The 18,374-nt window shown below is 45.9% G+C and overlaps 1 protein-coding gene across 5 annotated transcripts in view; it reads left to right on the top strand.

Moving 5' to 3' along the window:
* The window catches only part of LOC132470680 (synaptotagmin-2-like), a 54,040-nt gene that overhangs the window by 8,068 nt on the left and 27,598 nt on the right, over positions 1-18,374 (top strand). For all 5 annotated transcript variants that reach the window (XM_060069757.1, XM_060069678.1, XM_060069604.1 and 2 more), the window contains one exon: positions 15,248-15,330. The gene's annotated coding sequence lies outside the window, so the exon portion shown is untranslated. The remainder of the gene's footprint in view (positions 1-15,247; positions 15,331-18,374) is intronic.

The raw sequence follows: 18,374 nt of genomic DNA on the forward strand, positions 1-18,374 counted from the left end.
TACCTGGGATAAACTCAGCGCTTGTATGCGGAAATTAGTTTGTGCAAGTGGGACATTCTTTTTAAAGATGCTTTATCATCTGCTTTGTGAGATCGTCTTTCATCCTCTATCCTCTGTATAAATAAACCTGCGTGGGTTTATTTATATCCTCCATTTTCCATGCAGTAGAGAGCATCTTCCCCAACAGCCATTCATTCAGCTTGGCAGATCCACAGAAATGTAGCGTCAAGGCATGCGCTTGAGTATGACGTGGGTAGGATGTACACTGTGTGTGTGTGTGTGTGTGTGTGTGTGTGTGTGTGTGTGTGTGTGTGTGTGTGTGTGTGTGTGTGTGTGTGTGTGTGTGTGTGTGTGTGTGTGTGTGTGTGCATTGCAGAAAATGCATTATATGGAGTTATGGTGGTGCCAGTGTGTGCATCATATGTGTGTCTTCACCAAGTGGTTCAGAGTTCTGTGTATTTCTAAGCCTGTCCAAGCGTGTTAGCTCCCAACTCTGTGAGAGCTGAAAATAAACTGTGCCTGTCTGCCTCTACATAGATCTTCACTCCACTTAAAATCTCTGCGTATGTGAAAAATAACAATGCAGGAGTTTCTGTTGGGAAAAAATCCCAACATAAAAAAAAAGTGAAAAAGGATTCGTTCCGGGGTAATCTGTTGTATGAAAACGATTCTGCTTTCTGGATCCGTGTTCAAATATTTGCCCTGTTATTCATTTGTTTCATGGACAGGACCGCAGTGGGCATTGGTGGTTGTCTCCTAAAGAGCAGTTGGGCAAAGACAAAACACACAGGTATCCGAATTGCCCCTTTGCCCCCGTGTGGAGCTTGGAGACGCACTATGCAACAACAGTGCGCTTGAAGCGTTTTCCAATCTCTTTTTGGTCTCCGGGGTGCTGCAAAGACAGACTTAAATTACAGCCTCAACACTATGGGCAGAGAGCACAAACTGATAAGCAGCAGCACAAAGAGGCCCCATAAGGCATTTTTGGCATTTCTGTTTGTGGTGCAGCATGTACATAGATGTTCTAGTGAAGCTAAATAGAAGGGCATCCTGGGCATGTTAGTCAATAATTCAGATTGACTTCCTCTGCAAGCTCCATTAATATGCTGTGTAACCATTATTTCCTGTTTTGACCATGACATTTGGCTATTAATTGAAAGAAGAAAAGATGTGCAAAATTGCAATACAAGTTTATGTTTTTGACTTTACGTCTCCATGAGTGCCATGCCAAAGTAAGGAACTCCATATATAACATCAAACAATTATATCCTATTGGGTCATACAATACATATATACATATATATATATGCATATAAACATGCAAACATGCCACAACATTCCCGTTATGTTGCTTTACTGTGGATATTGGGGTTAAATGTTTGTCAGAACCGAAAGAAAGCAACATATTTGTAAATGTCGGCCAGAAAATACAAGGTGAGGAATTTGAAACGAGTAATTGTGCTTCAAGGCTGCTGAATAGATTCATAACAACAAAAGGTTGCTTTCAATTCCCAGCCTTTTGAAATTCAATTGTGCAGTCGAAGGACACATTAAAAAGAATAGATTCTCTATAAAGAAATCCATAAGCATGTGCCGAGGATTTCACCCCATTGCCATATTGGCTCTTGAAAAAACCTTTTTAGAATTCAATTGCTTGGCTAGTAGATTTTTCATCACAAGCATGTATAAAGAGAGCATTCTGAAAGTTAATGTAGGACCCTGGGTAAAGGACGAAATCCTAACCTTGAAAACATTTTTTGTACACCTCTTTCATGACTGCCGTATTCACGAAACAGTTCAGGTTTAGTTTGGTCAATGCACACTGTTTTCGTTGTCACTATTACTTTTTTACTTTTTTATTACTTTTATTACTTTTATTGTGGTCAAAATGGCACGGGAGGATGCAATTGAATGCTACCTATAATTAATAGGGTTACCTTGAAGCATTGAGTTTAGAGGAACAGGCTGCTTCTAATGTGATCGTGTTGCTATGGGAATGAATAAAATGGGTACCTACGGTACCAATTCAGAAATATAAGTAGACAGTACCCACATCATATAGCATGCGTGGAATATTCTATCAATTTAATCTAGGCTTCAGAAACATGAGCGTTGTCTTTTAAAGCAAAAGATAATGAATTCGACACCCCTGTTTAGTTCTATATTTGTGGGATTCTTATTGAGTTGCATTTTGGATCTGCCATCCGGGGACATCCATTGATGAGTCTGGGTTGCGTGAGCCGAGGGTTGGTCCATCTTTCTAGCACCATGCGGCGTCTGATCAGGGTGTGAATAAAAGATACCTGGAGGAGAATCGTCACAGTGGAAGCTGGGGCTCGCCTTTCAGCGCGTCCAAGAGTGTGGCACACCGACACGCGTATAGGCTGATAAACTTCAGCTATTTATCAAAGTGGCAATTTTCCCATTCATACAATGTCTACATGGAGACGTGACTATCTGAAATGAACAACATTTTTGATGAAGCGTGTTTGCAATTTGCTGTTGCTTCTGTTGTACCACTTGACAGCCAACTTATGATAGATAATGAAAGGGGAAATGGGGGTTATGGATCCACAGACAGACAGCCAGACAGATTGCAGACAGCATTTAATATTGTGCTGAAGATGCCTTCGAATCAATCCAGGAATCCTTCCCTCCATGACATAATAGCAATTACAGTATATTGATGCTGGGACGATTTTCCCATGATTTTGGTCTTTCAAGTGCTTGACGCCTCATATTATTTCCTGCTATGCGGCATGTCTAAGTGGCAGCTTGCAAGAGGAGCACCTTATTCCATAGGGTGTATTGATCCAGCGAAGCGCTCAGATTCTACATTTTATGGATTCAGTCTGTTTGCGTTTACGCAGAAACTAGGCATTACTTTGGTGGTCAGAAATGTTTTAAAATGTTCCAAGGTTAAAGGTGCACTGTGTAGAATTGAATTGCATCTAGCCTTTCTAATGACGTACAAGAAGCTACGGTGGTCTGTACAGGCCTGTGTTGTGTAAGGTGCCAGTATGCACTTCCGAAATCATGTCATAGTCTAAGACAGCATCAAGGAGCCATGTCATGAGGTTCCTTGACAGATTTATAAATTGTATTTAGTTATTTGGTCTGTAAAACGATTGGTCATAGCTTCCTATGTAAACATAAAGGGCTCATTCTAAGGTAATGAAAACACAAAGATTCTTATTTTCATTTTCAATTATACATACTCATGAATATTATATATTTTCTTTGCAAACTCTGTTCCTTTAGATACCCCTGAATTGAACGCACTGCCCCTTTAATCGTTGTTTTTTCTACATCAGTAGACAGGAGCAACAGAGAGCAGTTGTGTAATAACTGAAAGTACGGAGAGTAAAAATAGACAACAGAAGGGGGAACAAAATTCAGGATGCCACTGTTGTGTCCTCACATCAGCATACGCCGGAGGGTGTGATGCACAATTTGTGACATTAGTGAATCCTAAGTCCTGCTTATTCTGAATCTCTTGCACAGAGCAACTGGAAAACAATTGTGCTTTTTCAGAAAAATGTGTTCCATAAATCTAGTTTAGAACATTTTCTAATATTTTCTGATCATCTTGCTTATTGTCAGATTTGTGGCAGATATATTTGTCTGATATCAAACGCAGAATTTGCAAGAAGTCATGGGGTGTGCTGTTCTGCTTTGAGGGCCCTTCTGAAGGACTTTGACGTCCAGTTTGATCTTAAGGTCATAACAGCTTTGATTCATTTCCTTTTTTTATGACTTGGACATGAAACGAATAATGAAAAATGTATTGGACCCTATTACCATAAAACACACACACACACTCACACACACACACACACACACACACACACACACACACACACACACACACACACACACACACACACACACACACACACACACACACACACACACACACACACAACGCACACACACACACACACACACACACACACACACACAAACGCACACAAACGCACACACACACACACACACACACACACACACTCACACACGCACACACAAACACACACAGTCACACACAAACACACAGAAAGGAAAGACCTGATTGATGTATCCTGTGTGTATGCGTGTTTGGTATGAATATATTAGCTGGAGGAAGGGCGTTGACGCAACATCCTTGTGGCACATTCAGTCATAATTGCCTTTCTCCCCAGACCCAATTAGAAATGGCTGCTCCTTATACTTTAGTAGAACAAGGAGATGTGCCCGCTAATGGTAATAACAATGCAGGAGAGGCTCACGTGGCTAAACGATCACCGGAGTCACCCGTGCTCCTCATTGTTCGGTTATCTTCGAGACTTCCCATTCATTCTATTCCTGATCCCGCATATCCTCCGCGTTCCTCTTTCACTACTTTCCAATTCCAGATTGTCATGAATACTTAATTCCTCTGCGCCCCAGTCTGGCTCTTCTTATGCATTCCTTTAATTTATTATTGAGGCGACTGAAATAGCAACGCAGAGCGTGCCGGGCATACATGAGGAATCATTTTCATGCCTTCGTCTTTATTTCCGTATGCCCGGGCTTTCTTTGATTGTAAGAGGTGTACCTGAAGAACTGACGGTAGTTTAGCTGATGTTGGTGCTATGTTAAAAATGCAGGGTTGTTTACAATTAAATTGTATTTGCATAGCCCTTAATCACAGGTACAGTCTCAAAGGGCTTGACAGGCCATATATTTATCACATATATATTACTCCGAGCACTGGAGCCAGCGTAGACTAGTGTACGTCTGATACTAAAACACGAACAAGGTGGACGTCTCTCTCTCTTCAACTGCTGCAATACGAACGTGAGCAGCAATGGAGAAGGAGAAACATCTTCTCGCACGCAACAGGAACGGTCAGCAGCTAGTGTGACAGTGTCATTGTCTTGGGGATGTGAAACACAGCCAACAATTATGATTGTTTTTTTTCAGAGGGGTTAGTTGGCCTTTGAAACAGCGAGCGACCATTTCATCCCATTCTGCTATGTTGCTTTCCCGGGGTGCCATGTGTTCATTGTCTGCTCTGTTGCTCGTTTGATCCTTTGTCGGGTTGGCGGCTGCCAAGATAAATGGATTCACAGTGGGAGTGCCCCTAATATATGACGAAAAACCGTGAATCATTGCTACGTTGGGAGACAAGTTGCACCACACGGCAACGATAGTGACAGCTGACAAAGTATATGGATGCTGAGTTTTTCAACTATTAAGATCCCGTTTCAATGCGCCTTTTTATCAAAGGGTTTAAACATACGGGTGTGATACTAGTTGTGCTGTTTCATATGGTTGCTTGCACAATCGACGCAGTGAAAGGAAATTAAGCATAATAGAAGTATTAAACAGCCACTCAAACAAAGGCTCCATCATCACACTCTGAAAGTGCTCACAGCCGGTTGAAACGGTCTAACAGCTGGACCAGGGCTGGGCCTGGCTGCACCTGGCCCCGGCATGCTACTGGAGTACCCTATTATTCTCCCCTTTCTTGATTATTGTGCAGCTCCCCTGTAGGTATTGACATCGTCAGCCCTAACGTGTGCTTCCCTTTAAGGGAAATAAATAGCAAAACCGCTTAGTGCTGCTCCGCAAATAAACGTACATCCATTGGAAGTGATATTTTCCCCTTATCTTGTTTCCCAGCATGCAGCTGAAAGGTTTAGAGAATCTCCCTCCAAGAAAAAAAGAGTCTGCCTCTTCTTTACAAAATGGAGGGAAACGGTGGCAAAATGCATTCTTTAACAGTAATGTGCTGTGGAAGTAGCAGTCGATATGAATGATATATATAGACTCCCACTGCAGCGCGCAGCTGTCAAATCTAGGTCTGCTGCATAACAAAATCAGGATTTATGTCATACTGATCGTTTACAACTTAAATACATTTTTCCACTGCTGCCACTATGGTGTCTGCAAGACAAAATGTAGATTGCAACACGTCGATGGATTGATTGCAAGGGTTTGCTTAAAGCTTTATGATATAAAAGCACACCAAAAACACACTTACCCGTGTTTTATGCTTCTGAAAGCAACGCACATATTGGTCCCAGGAGTAACATTTAATCATGGCAGCTCTTTCCACTTTTGTCTGCTTGTTATCTGTCAAAAAGAGAGGGATAATGAAACACTGCCAACTGATCTAAATATTTAGAACAGTAATTGCTCAAGTGAATGAATGACAGTTTGAACCACATAGAGCTCGAAGGGCAGAATTACCCATGATGCAAGCATCAGGCCATACCCTCTGTAACTCACATCATGAGCTGCTCCCGGAGGGTTGTCAGCCCATCCGTTATATTCCTTTAAGAAGCCAAGAGGAAATAATGGCCCATTTATGATAAGAAGAAGAAGAAGAAGAAGAAGAAGAAGAAGAAGAAGAAGAAGAAGATGAAGATGAAGATGAAGATGAAGATGAAGAAGAAGAAGAAAATATAGACAAGAGCAAAAGTTATGAATAAATAATAAAATTAAGTGCGATTAAAAGGTTGTTATTTATTTATTTATTTATTTATCGAACAACAGAAATACGTTTGAAACACTCATTCAGAGGTACAGGTTCATTATTTTGTTAAATTCTGTTGTTTTAAAAAAGGGCAGGTGAATTTGGTGGGGTTAGAATGTGTGACGTCCAGCTAAGAGGTAGTGGGTTCGATTCCCCCAGCCTACCTGATAGGTGAACTTGAGCAATACGCCTGAGCCCTGGACCTGCTCCTTAAGGCCATTATGTTTCACATATCTGTTCAATAGGAACCTGGTCTTCATCAGAGGAGTCAGAGCCTCTGCTCTTTGGTCCTCCTGATACAGCAGGTCTACCTATAGCTGTTAAACTGGACCAGCAGTCACGACCTCGCCACTGAACAGGTGGGATCATAAATCACATACAGAAAAGCACATTTTACCCTTGTGCTGGTTCAATATTAAATCATATTTTCTTACCCGAGTGATTCTGATGGTACAGAATGTTAATGTTCTTTTTTTCTACTTCAAAACACAAAATCGTTGTATTTCTAATGTTTCACCTCACTTGGCAAATCCTCCTTGTCTTTATAGACTGTTCGTATTGCATTCTGCATTGTTTATGGTATTTGAAATCCAATTTGGACCGCATGGATGAACTCCACCTCGGCAGCAGCATCGGCGGCTGTCATCCCTCTCTCATCCCTCTCTCTCCCCCCGTCCGCATGGCCAACGTTGGCTTTGACACGCAGCAGATGGCGAGCTTTACACTGATGTACTGCCTCCTCGCTGGGGGGCCCAGGGCTTTTGGTTGCACCCCTCTTCAGTCCTGCCGACCGATCGCATTCCACACTGTCAGCAGTATGCACAGGATCGCACATATTTGGTAGCATCATTTGATCTGTAGACTGATTGCCGCTATCAAACGATGCTCCCACTACAGGATCACGTTATTTTTACACCACAACTCACCCCATGTACACTGTAAGCAGATGGGGAGCATATGTTGATACTGTATTATAACGTCTTTATTGGAGATTCCAGGGGTACAGTATGTGTATTTTACACCACTACTACACCGCGGATCAATATTGTCGGCATGCGTGCGCAGAACCACTATAGCACGATTTGATAGGTAGCATGGATTGGAAAACATCGTTCTTCTTTCTAGCGGCCACGTTAACGTCCACGCTGACCATGCCTGTCGTGTGCTGTGTTGGCTGTAGCCAACATGGTTGTGAAGTGGGGCTTAATTTAATTCTATCTGTTTTGGGTTTAAAAGGTAAGACCGTACATCATGTAAGACTGGGTTCACCTATAATGTATGTCAGTCCTATAATCAATCAGCATAATGCAGTATCTCTGCGGTGACCCCTCCTCTATGGCAGCTCATGACTTCTGCACGTCTCCTGAAGTCAGATCCCCCATTCGTCTTCATGCTGAATCACTCGATCTCTAAATAATAACGCAATAAAGCCCTCTATTGGGCTAATCGCCGAACCGCGCACGTTTTCAACTAGAATGGACGGCTCCTTCGGCCGGAAACAATGACCTGGAATATCACAGTAAGCCGATTAGCTGTGGGAAGAATAGGGCTGCACACGGGGGCGAGGGGATCTTAGAGTTTGAACATGACCTCTGCTGATATCCCCCCTCTCTGGTCATTTAGACAAGGCACATTAAAGTTCATAGCAGTTAGCGGCTAGAAACTGATAAGTACACAATTACAGAGGTGTTCCTAGCGGCCATCGATCGTTCTTGTCTCATCTCTCAGTCAGGCCATAGATTGTTGATTTAGCACTCAGATTACCAGGCTTCATGAGGCCGGGGGTAATACTCTTTATCCGTTATCCTTTATATATCGGACGCTGCGGTGTCTTTGGTGTCAGTGTCCATTAACGAAAGTTAAATCTTTCTTACCTTTTCCCTTTTTTATGGCAAAGTTCATTTTCTGGCACAGGTAATAGCTATTGACTGTTTCGTGAGCTTGTGGACTGTCACCCACCAACAATCTGCTCCATCTTAAACCTTTTCTACACACTGTGGGACGTACCTAGAAACGAAGACATAGAATTCAACCCATTCGTACAGAATATACCTTGGAACCAATGGTCCACGTTTAGTGATTGCCTTTGAGAACATTGCTGCTCCGTATCTGACTGGAGAGTATATGCTTTGGGAAGAAGACGTCTTATTCTAATCGGGGCTGATTGTGGAGGACAAGGTAGCAGTGAAGGAGACCTTTCGGAAGATAACATTGAGAGTCCTCCTTTTAATTAGAAATCAGTGTGTTAAAGTACACGTCTTTGCCTTTCTTTACTCTTCCCTGTGCTAGTATGTTTGGAAGGTCAGTACCTAATTTGGTTTTTAATGAAGGCTTAATTGAAAATGGGTCCCCCCCCCGCCCCATCTACAGTACGATTGATCTCTCTGTTAATTATGACAATGTTCTCCGGTCAAAGCGTCTCCTCTGCTTGTAACATCGACTCCTGAGGAGATTGGAGACTTGTCCCCCCAAGAAACCAAAGAGGAAACCGATGCAGTCATGTATCACCGTATAACCCACTCTGAGTGACACCAGAAGCCTGTTTTGCTGTTTTATTATATCAAAATTCTTGTGCTGGGCTGATTCAGACATTGTTTAGTACTAGGTAACAATACACTTTCATCCAAATCTACGTATTGTTTAGCAACAATGATATGTGCACAACCATGTCTCCAACATTTCCAACATTTAATGGCTAAACTATAGGGGAGGGGATAATGTAGCTCGTTTGTTATGTGAATTTGCATTATTCCACAGCCCTCAGTAAACACATAAATAATCAAGTAGCATTGTTGGTTATTGTCCTCAAAATCTAGTGCAAGTATAATTTAAATTCAGCGCTGTCTTCCTTCTATTTCACCTGATTATCCTAGAATGTAACACAAAAGAGCCGCATGGTTCAGAGCCGTACAATGCACATTGTGTGCGCTTTGCTTAGAACTTCAACATCACAAACCCAGAATGAACGAGTTGTGCTTTGGGCTCGTGGTCGCCCACGCAGTGGGGCTGCTGCTGTCACATTAAGGTAGGCTTGATCAATGGCGGTACGGCTCTTTCAGACCCAGTCCTGCTTAGTAATGAAGTTCAGTGTTGGAATGAAGGTGAACAATCCCCAAGGGCTGTTGCTCGCTTTCCCACTTGCGGCTTGTCTGTCATTTGTCCTCCACTCCCCCCTGACCGCAAGAGGCCCCACAACCGCCAGCCCAGTTTCTCAAATTCAACTGCTGGCGAAATCATTTCTTTTTTCTTTTTGAGTTCATACATTTCTTTCCCGGTAAATATATTACAAGAAAAAGTGCCAGCACAACGGGGCATTGTCATATTGAGTGCAATATCGCCACGCTCTTGTTTATCCGCTGAACTGCTAAGATATAATCTCGAATACGTTTGTTTTAGCTTCAGAACCGAGATGATGATCATTTCCGGGCTCCTCTGGCGGTACAGTATGCATTGGTTACCGTGGTAGGTAATCAGGTTTCTGTTTGTCTGGGACTCGATACCAGACCAAATAGCGTCTCTCAGAGCACAGCCTTGCTAAAACGTACTTGACATTTATAAGGGTTTATAGGTCTTCCGGGGACCCTGTTGTTTCTCTGCACCGCGGTGCCTTCACAAAGTGTTCACTTCAGAGACATCCAGGTCTCCAGGCATTCCAAGAAAATTATTTTCCCCTTCCTGTTCCTCTCGCCTTTTTTGCACCACTTGTCTTTGTTCGAACCCCCTCCAGCCTCCAGCCCCCCATTCCCCTGCTGTATTCAAGCAATTACGTGCCATAGATTTCAGTCTGTGTCATTCATCGGCACACAGCCACGAAAAATAACAATATGACATCTCAGATCCTGATCAATCTGAATTGTGTAAAACTCTTTGTGTGCTGAGGCGGTGGTCTCCAGCATCAAGATAAAGCACTGCAGAACTCTTCTTTCCAGAGTTCTCTCCTCTGTCCAATGTTTTGATCATTTCCCAAGGGAGCGGGTGACGGGTGGACTTCTGTCTGCAGCACATAAACACCCCAGTACCCCCACCAGTCCCCCCGCTCACCCCAACCTGCCGTGGCCTGGCTGCCTGAGAGCCCAACCGGCCCCACTGCCACGTACACACACCTGGTTGAAAACATGTAAATAGGATCATCATTTCAGCTTTAGTTCTTTTATAAAAAAGGGTTGAAATAATGTCATACATGCCAAAAGAAACCAGTGACGCAGTTGATGGTACAATTACCTTTTATCTGCTGCAGGGAAGGACATTAAAATTGATTTGCCGCAGCTCTCTCTAATTCACCTGGCGCAGGGCTAAGGGCCAGAAAACAACCATTCCTAATCTGTACTTTTTTTATTATTGAAGTCTGCGCTAAAGGGTGTTTTATTTCACAGTCTCCTGTTATGAAAGCCTTTTTCAATCTCTTAAATTTTCCCTCCGTATCCCCGTAATGACAAGGTAATGACAGGGTAATTTCACCAGGCTTTTAGGTAAGCTAGACCCAGACGCACTTTATTAGTGCGGGCACAGCTGAGGCCTCTGGCCATAACGGATCTGGTTCTGGGCAGAACGTCTTTTCATTATACACCATCACAAACTAATTATCCAGTCGGTCAAAAGTACATAATACAAAAATCAGACTCCTAAAAATGATTTTCCCTGTGTCTTTTCGGGATCTTTCAACCTGGAACCTATTTTCTGATCAATTTGAGTCTGAGGGACTAATGCGGATACACATTTTCTAACTAAAAGTACTACTTTAGGGCAATAGTGCTCGACCATGTACGTCCTCTAAAAGTGCTATTTCTTTGCCACTTAGAAGCTTGGATTATATCATTATGGTAAGTATCCCGCTAGATGCTAGTCTGTTTGTTATTGTGTCCAAGCAAATCTCCCTTAGGAAAAGCCTCACAAGAGTTGAGTTGGAGCCGGAAGAGAAGGGTGGAAACGTGGGTGGGAGCTGGAGAGAGGAGAGGCTGTTGTGTTGGACAACAGAAAGCATGTATCAGGGTTATCTCAAAGATTTGGGTGAAGGATTGCAATGACAATAGGGACCATTCCTGCAACAAGATTTCAGAGCAAGACTTCTGCCTGAGCGAGATGTAGTTGGACACAATGATAAACAGACCAGGATCAAGCACAAGATAAGGAAGAGATTGAATATCTCAGTTGAAATGCTTTCCATCCTGTTAGATTGCAGCCAATTGTCACGTATAAGGGACCAAAACCGAATACTGGACAATTAATCAAAAATGGATTTTTGCCATTAGTCGCTCAAACCAAAAATTATCAGAAAATAGGGTCTAGGTTGAAAAATCTTTTTCATTATTTGTGACAAGATAACAGACTGGGCCAAAAATGCACTATCGAGTTTAAATGCGACATGGACCATGGCAGGGTAATCAGGACCATTGGAAATCAGGGGGTGGCACCCACAGACGACAGTGTTGATGGACGGAGATGTGCGTCCAACACGGCCGCCTCAGCAGTGTGAGCCACGCTAAGGGGCTGCTTCTGCTGACGCTACCAGCTCCTCACACGCAGCAATCTGCCCGGCACACCTGTCCCCCCGAGCCCCCCGTTCCCCCCTTTCCCTCGCACCCCAGGAACACCTATTGATCAATAGCATAGCCCAGAGAAAGGTACCTATAAAACATTTTAAGGCTTGTGGAGGGCTGTCAAACTATGCAAGTTTCCTGACAAGTAATCATGGAAAAACTGGAAAAAGTTTTTGGGGCTCAGCTGCCAGAGATGATGAATTGCACATGACTTATTCAGACCGTAGTTTATTATTTTTTGTCAGTTATTATCCCAGTGACTCTTCAGGGCTGAACAAAGCCCCCGCTCGCCCCAAAGGGCCTTTCTAATTCCGTCTGTTCTCCTGCACGTAGAGGCAGGAACAGCCCTTGTGTACCTTGTTGACATCCGTCTGATTCATCTCAGAGATCAGAAATGTCAATCACGTCAAATGATGAATGATGAAAACAAAAAAAATGGCAGGTATCATGTCTATTTGTTTGCACGTCGCGTTTGCCTTCACCTGTGTGTGTGTGTGTTTGTGTGGGGGGGGGGTGTAGCTGTTATGCTGGCGGTGTTTGGTGAAGGCCATGTTTCTTTAATGTGCTCATTTGGCTTCTCTATCTCTATGTTAAACCTCTGCAATGCAGCATCGTCACCAGGATTTCAGTTGGCATAGCCCCCTATTTTATATCCCAACCTTCCTTCCATCTTCCCACAATGGAGGGATTAAATTCAGGGACACTCTCTCCCTCTCTCTCTCTCTCTCTCTCTCTCTCTCTCTCTCTCTCTCTCTCTCTCTCTCTCTCTCGCTCTCTTTGTGTGTGTGTACTCAGAGGGCGCGCAACTCTTGCTCATCTTCCAATGTTCATACGCTACGCTCCACAGACCGCCGGGGGGCAGAAGAGAGGGGACCCCAAAAGTCTCCCTTAAGCTCTCCTCTCTCTGCATGACTCTCCCCCTGCGCCTGTCTGCCGGGCAGCTGAGAGGGAGAGAGACACAGACAGAGAGAGAGAGAGAGAGAGAGACAGAGAGAGAGCTACAGAGAGGGACATAGACAGCAGGAGATCCTCTGGGCTCAGCGGTTGGGAGTGCTGTCTCAGTTGCAGCGCGGTAATCTTATGAAAGAAGGGAGGAGAGTTAAGCACACGGAGCCTTCTAGTTGGCACGACTTCACGAGACGGCAATATTTAACCAGGTTCACATAATTACAACCATAAACTACACTACACACAGTAAAACAGCCTACAGAGTGCAGGCTGTTCAAGAACATGTTCAAAACCTGCACTGTTCAAGGTTTGGTCTAGAACACGTTACACATTTTCACTGCAATATGAATAATGAGAACGATGTACCATACACATAGTACATCGCTGGGTAAAGTCACAACCTTGACCTTCGAAAGTCCACCATGTGTTTGTATAGGTTTAAAATCATCACTGTGTAGGTGGCTTTCAAAGCTTTATCCACTCTTCAATATAATTTCAATCTAGACACAAAACAGGAAACCGGGAGTAACCCCGCCCCCTACTGTTTCCTGTTTCCGTCCCAGGCTCTGAGCCGTCCCCCTCCAGAAGATCTAACCACTTCAAGCTAAAACTGTGTACATTGGCAAAATGACCAAAAAACAATCCACGTTACACCTAACCTAAGGGTTAGGTGTAACCCTTAGGTTAGCTTAGGTTACACCTAACCTAAGGGTTAGGTGTAACGTGCGGGCCCAGAGTGGATGCAGTTGTTTGGAGGAGCCATGAGACTGAACCAGCAGTCCTTCAACTGGCAAACAAAATCTAAACTAGCAAAGGGCTTTTTCTACGTTGACGTAACCAAATGAAAGTTTGTTATCTGTCCCTGTGGATGACTTCAACGATACCCTTACAATGAAGCAATTAAGCCCAGTCAGTCATGAAATTGCGCGTTTTGCCAAAATGGAGGGTGGAAATTGGGACACGAATAGAATATCCTTAGAGGCCTGCCAAAGAACAGAGCCAGAATTTGGCTGATTGTAAAAGTTCAGTCAGTGTGTACAACAGCCACATTAGTACATTATGATTATTCATGACTTTTGCACCACAGGTTTAGAAAGTGAAAGAGCTTCACATTCTTGAGCTTGAGCTAATTTGCTCATATTGTACCATTCGATTATGTGAACTAACAGCTAACATATTTCACTCAAAATACAAGTGGATGTGTATTGGATGTTTAATAAAAGACCTGCTCTTAAATGACCTGTATAGACTATAAGTCTCTTTGGATAAAAGTGTCTCCTAACTTAATAAATAGTGACATACAAAAAAGAATATCTCAGAATGACATTCTCATAGTTGGTATGGTGGACAGAGAAGGAGAGCTAAACCCAAACCTGTGACATTTTAAAGTTGGACACAGTATTTTTGACTATGCTAATCCTACTCAACAACGGACAATAAAGCAGTCGCCCAGAAGTCTCTCCACCGTATAAACAGGGTGCAAAACCGCAATACACAACAACAAGCCAGAAAATAACGAGCTCATAATTCACAATCCGGGGCAGTGGATGAACAGCTTGCCTGTTTGCTCATCTTGAACTTCTGTAAAACAGTTTGGGAGCTGGTGGTATGTCCTTAATCAAATTAGCATTAGTGAGGTGCAATGTTGCCAGGACAAAAAGTAAGTGAATGGGTGCGATGCAATGTGTTGGAGCCGTCATCCATGCAGGCTAGCCCATTAGCCCCAACTGTACAGCAGCAGGCAGCTTGTTAATGCAGAAGAAAGAAAATTGCTTGACACCCCTGTGGCTCAGGCTTCTCTGCTTGGTTTGAGATGACTCAAATCCCATCTGCCCAGCAGCAGATATTGCCCTGGAATTGCAAAAAGGTACCCTTTATTTAAAGATGTTATTTTCATTGATTTAAGTGTTGCCGGACCCTTGTGATGACAGGCTCTGGGTACTGCGTTTATAGGACCACTCAAGGCTTTTATAGTGTCCCTGGGTTCGAGTGGTCGAGGAAAATGAATCAGGAAAATGGCCACGGGCTGACACTGTTCCAATCAGTGTGTGATCAGTGCTCAGATGGTTGTTGGATCTTAAATATCCTCTCCCTCTCTCTCTCTCTCTCTCTCTCTCTCTCTCTCTCTCTCTCTCTCTCTCTCTTTCTCTCTCTCTCTCTCTCTCTCTCTCCCTCTCACACACACTGATGCATGCGTGATTCACAGATCCAGCCTAAATATTCTCTATTGAATTGACCGTCTCTTCTCCCGTTTCCTCCTCAGGCTCTCCTCTTCCTGATCTCCAAGTCCAGCAGTCTTTTATCTGTGTCCATTTACAGCCACCTATCAAGATTCACGATTTGGCAGTAAGTATCTGAACTTAATCAAACCAAATCTACATAATCCGCCAGGAAGGAACGTGACTTTGGCTCCTCTGGGCTTCACTGCACATGATGTTGCCATCTGGGTGCAGGCTGCAGAGGAGGAGGTGGAGGACGGGGGGGGGGGGGGGGGGGGGGGGGGAGCCAGGGGGAGGGTTGATGGAGGACGGTGGGTGGGTGAGGGGGAGATGGGTGATGGGTGTGTGCGTGCGTGCATGGATTTCTCCTCCTCCGTCACGGGCTGCCGCTGTTATTGCTATGATTGTCTGAGGCCTCCTTAAGGGGAGACAGCTCACTGCACATTACTCTAGCTGCCTTCCCTCTGGCCACCGCTGTATTCCCCCCTCCCTGGGAGCACCATCCATCCCCCCGGACAGCTCCAGGGACCAGGCACCAGGGACCAGGCACCAGGCACCAGGGACCAGGCACCAGGCACCAGGCACCAGGGACCAGGCACCAGGCACTAGACCAGGCACCAGGCACTAGACCAGGCACCAGGCACTAGACCAGGCACCAGGCACCAGGCACTAGACCAGGCACCAGGCACTAGACCAGGCACTAGACCAGGGACTAGGCACCAGGCACTAGACCAGACACTAGACCAGGCACCAGGCACTAGACCAGGGACTAGACCAGGGACTAGACCAGGGACTAGGCACCAGGCACAAGGCTCCAGGCTCCAGGCACCAGGAACTAGACAAGGGTGAGGGGGAGATGGGTGATGGGTGTGTGCGTGCATCGATTTCTCCTCCTCCGTCACGGGCTGCCGCCGTTATTGCTATGATTGTCTGAGGCCTCCTTAAGGGGAGACAGCTCACTGCACATTACTCTAGCTGCCTTCCCTCTGGCCGCCGCTGTATTCCCCCCTCCCTGGGAGCACCATCCATCCCCCCGGACAGCTCCCTCTGCTTCTGCACTGGATGGACACTGTAGCAGGCACAAGGCACTACGCACCAGGCACCAGGCACTAGACCAGGCACCAGGGACTAGACCAGGCACCAGGGACCAGGCACCAGGCACTAGACCAGGCACCAGGCACTAGACCAGGCACCAGGGACCAGGCACCAGGCACTAGACCAGGCACCAGGGACCAGGCACCAGGCACTAGACCAGGCACTAGACCAGGCACCAGGCACTAGACCAGGCACCAGGGACCAGGCACTAGACCAGGCACCAGGGACCAGGCACCAGGCACTAGACCAGGCACCAGGCACTAGACCAGGCACCAGGCACTAGACCAGGCACCAGGCACTAGACCAGGCACCAGGCACTAGACCAGGCACCAGGCACTAGACCAGGAACCAGGCACTAGACCAGGCACCAGGCACCAGACCAGGCACCAGGCACTAGACCAGGCACCAGGCACTAGACCAGGCACCAGGGACCAGGCACCAGGCACTAGACCAGGCACCAGGGACCAGGCACCAGGCACCAGGGACCAGGCACCAGGCACCAGGGACCAGGCACCAGGGACCAGGCACCAGGCACCAGGGACCAGGCACCAGGCACCAGGGACCAGGCACCAGGCACTAGACCAGGCACCAGGCACTAGACCAGGCACCAGGCACTAGACCAGGCACTAGACCAGGGACTAGGCACCAGGCACTAGACCAGGCACTAGACCAGGCACCAGGCACTAGACCAGGGACTAGACCAGGGACTAGACCAGGGACTAGGCACCAGGCACAAGGCTCCAGGCACCAGGAACTAGACAAGGGACTAGGGAAACCAGGCACCAGGCAGGGCACACAGCTGCTGCAGTTGTCCTGGATCCTATCATCAGCCTATTTAGCGGTTGATAGGATGCACATTTCCTTTAATTTTGTCTCTTGGTATTCTACACTTAAACACTTGGGTGTCGTAAGCACTCTTCAAGTCATCGGGAAGTATTATTATTCATTAATGGTCAGTTATTAATGCGGTTCACATTGCTGGTTGAAGTGAAATCCGTGTTCAATTTGTGCGCTTAGAACAGAGCAATTGGAAATTACTGATTTGCCTGTGTGTATGTGTGTGTGACGTGGTTGTGTGTGCGTGTGTGCCTGCGTGCATGCGTGTGTGTGTGTGCATAGCACAAATTCATAGGGCGTAGGGCTTGATTGTATAATGACACAGTTTGGACTCCACGAGATGTCAGCATGAAACCCTGAGTGCTGGGCTTCCCCTCCCCGTCTCCAAGCTGTTGTTGAGAAGATGACGGGGGCCTACGTCTGCATGGAGGGGAGGGGAGAGGGAGGGGAGTAAGGGAGGAGGGGGAGGAGGGAGGGAGATCACTGCGTTGGCACCCGGGGCTGTGTGTGCGTGTGTGTTTGTGTGGGGGGGTTAACGGTGGCGCCTACTGTGAACACGAATGATTTACTGTAAGATTGGGCTCCCTCTCCCCCACCCCCTTACCTCTCTCTCTTTCTTTTCCCCCTTTCTCTCTCTCTCTGCCTTTCTCTCAATCTCTATCTCCCTCTCCCGCTTTCCCCCTCTCTCTCTCTCTGCCTTTCTCTCTATCTCTCACTCTCTCTATCCCTCTCTTTCTGCTTCTCTCTCTTTCTCTCTCTCTCCCTCTATTCCCCCTCTCTCTCCCACTCTCCCTCTCTGCCTCTCTCTCTCTCTCGCTCTCGCTCTCTCACGCTCCCTCTCTCTCTCTTGCCCTCTCTCTCCCTCTCTCTCTCTCCCCCTCTTTGCCTCAATGTCTCTCTCTCTCTCTCTCTCTCTCTCTCTCTCTCTCTCTCTCTCTCTCTCTCTCTCTCTCTCTCGCTCTCTCTCTCTCTCTCTCTCTCTCTCTCTCTCTCTCTCTCTCTCTCTCTCTCTCTCTCTCTCCTCCCCTCTTTGCCTCAATGTCTCTCTCTCTCCATCACGACGCCCAATCTCCAGTACTCAGCTAATGAATCAGAGTAATTTCCTCGAGGGCTGGAGGCTGTGGAGCCGCGGTGGCTGAGGCCGCGGCAGCAGGCTAATAAACGCCAGAGGACAGCAAGCCACGCCTGGAACCACCTCCCCCCTCACTGCCTCTTCTGTGTGACAACAGCGATACCTCC

The sequence above is a fragment of the Gadus macrocephalus genome, chromosome 1 (genome assembly GCF_031168955.1).
Source record: "Gadus macrocephalus chromosome 1, ASM3116895v1".
In the NCBI taxonomy this organism is placed as follows: Eukaryota; Metazoa; Chordata; class Actinopteri; order Gadiformes; family Gadidae; genus Gadus; species Gadus macrocephalus.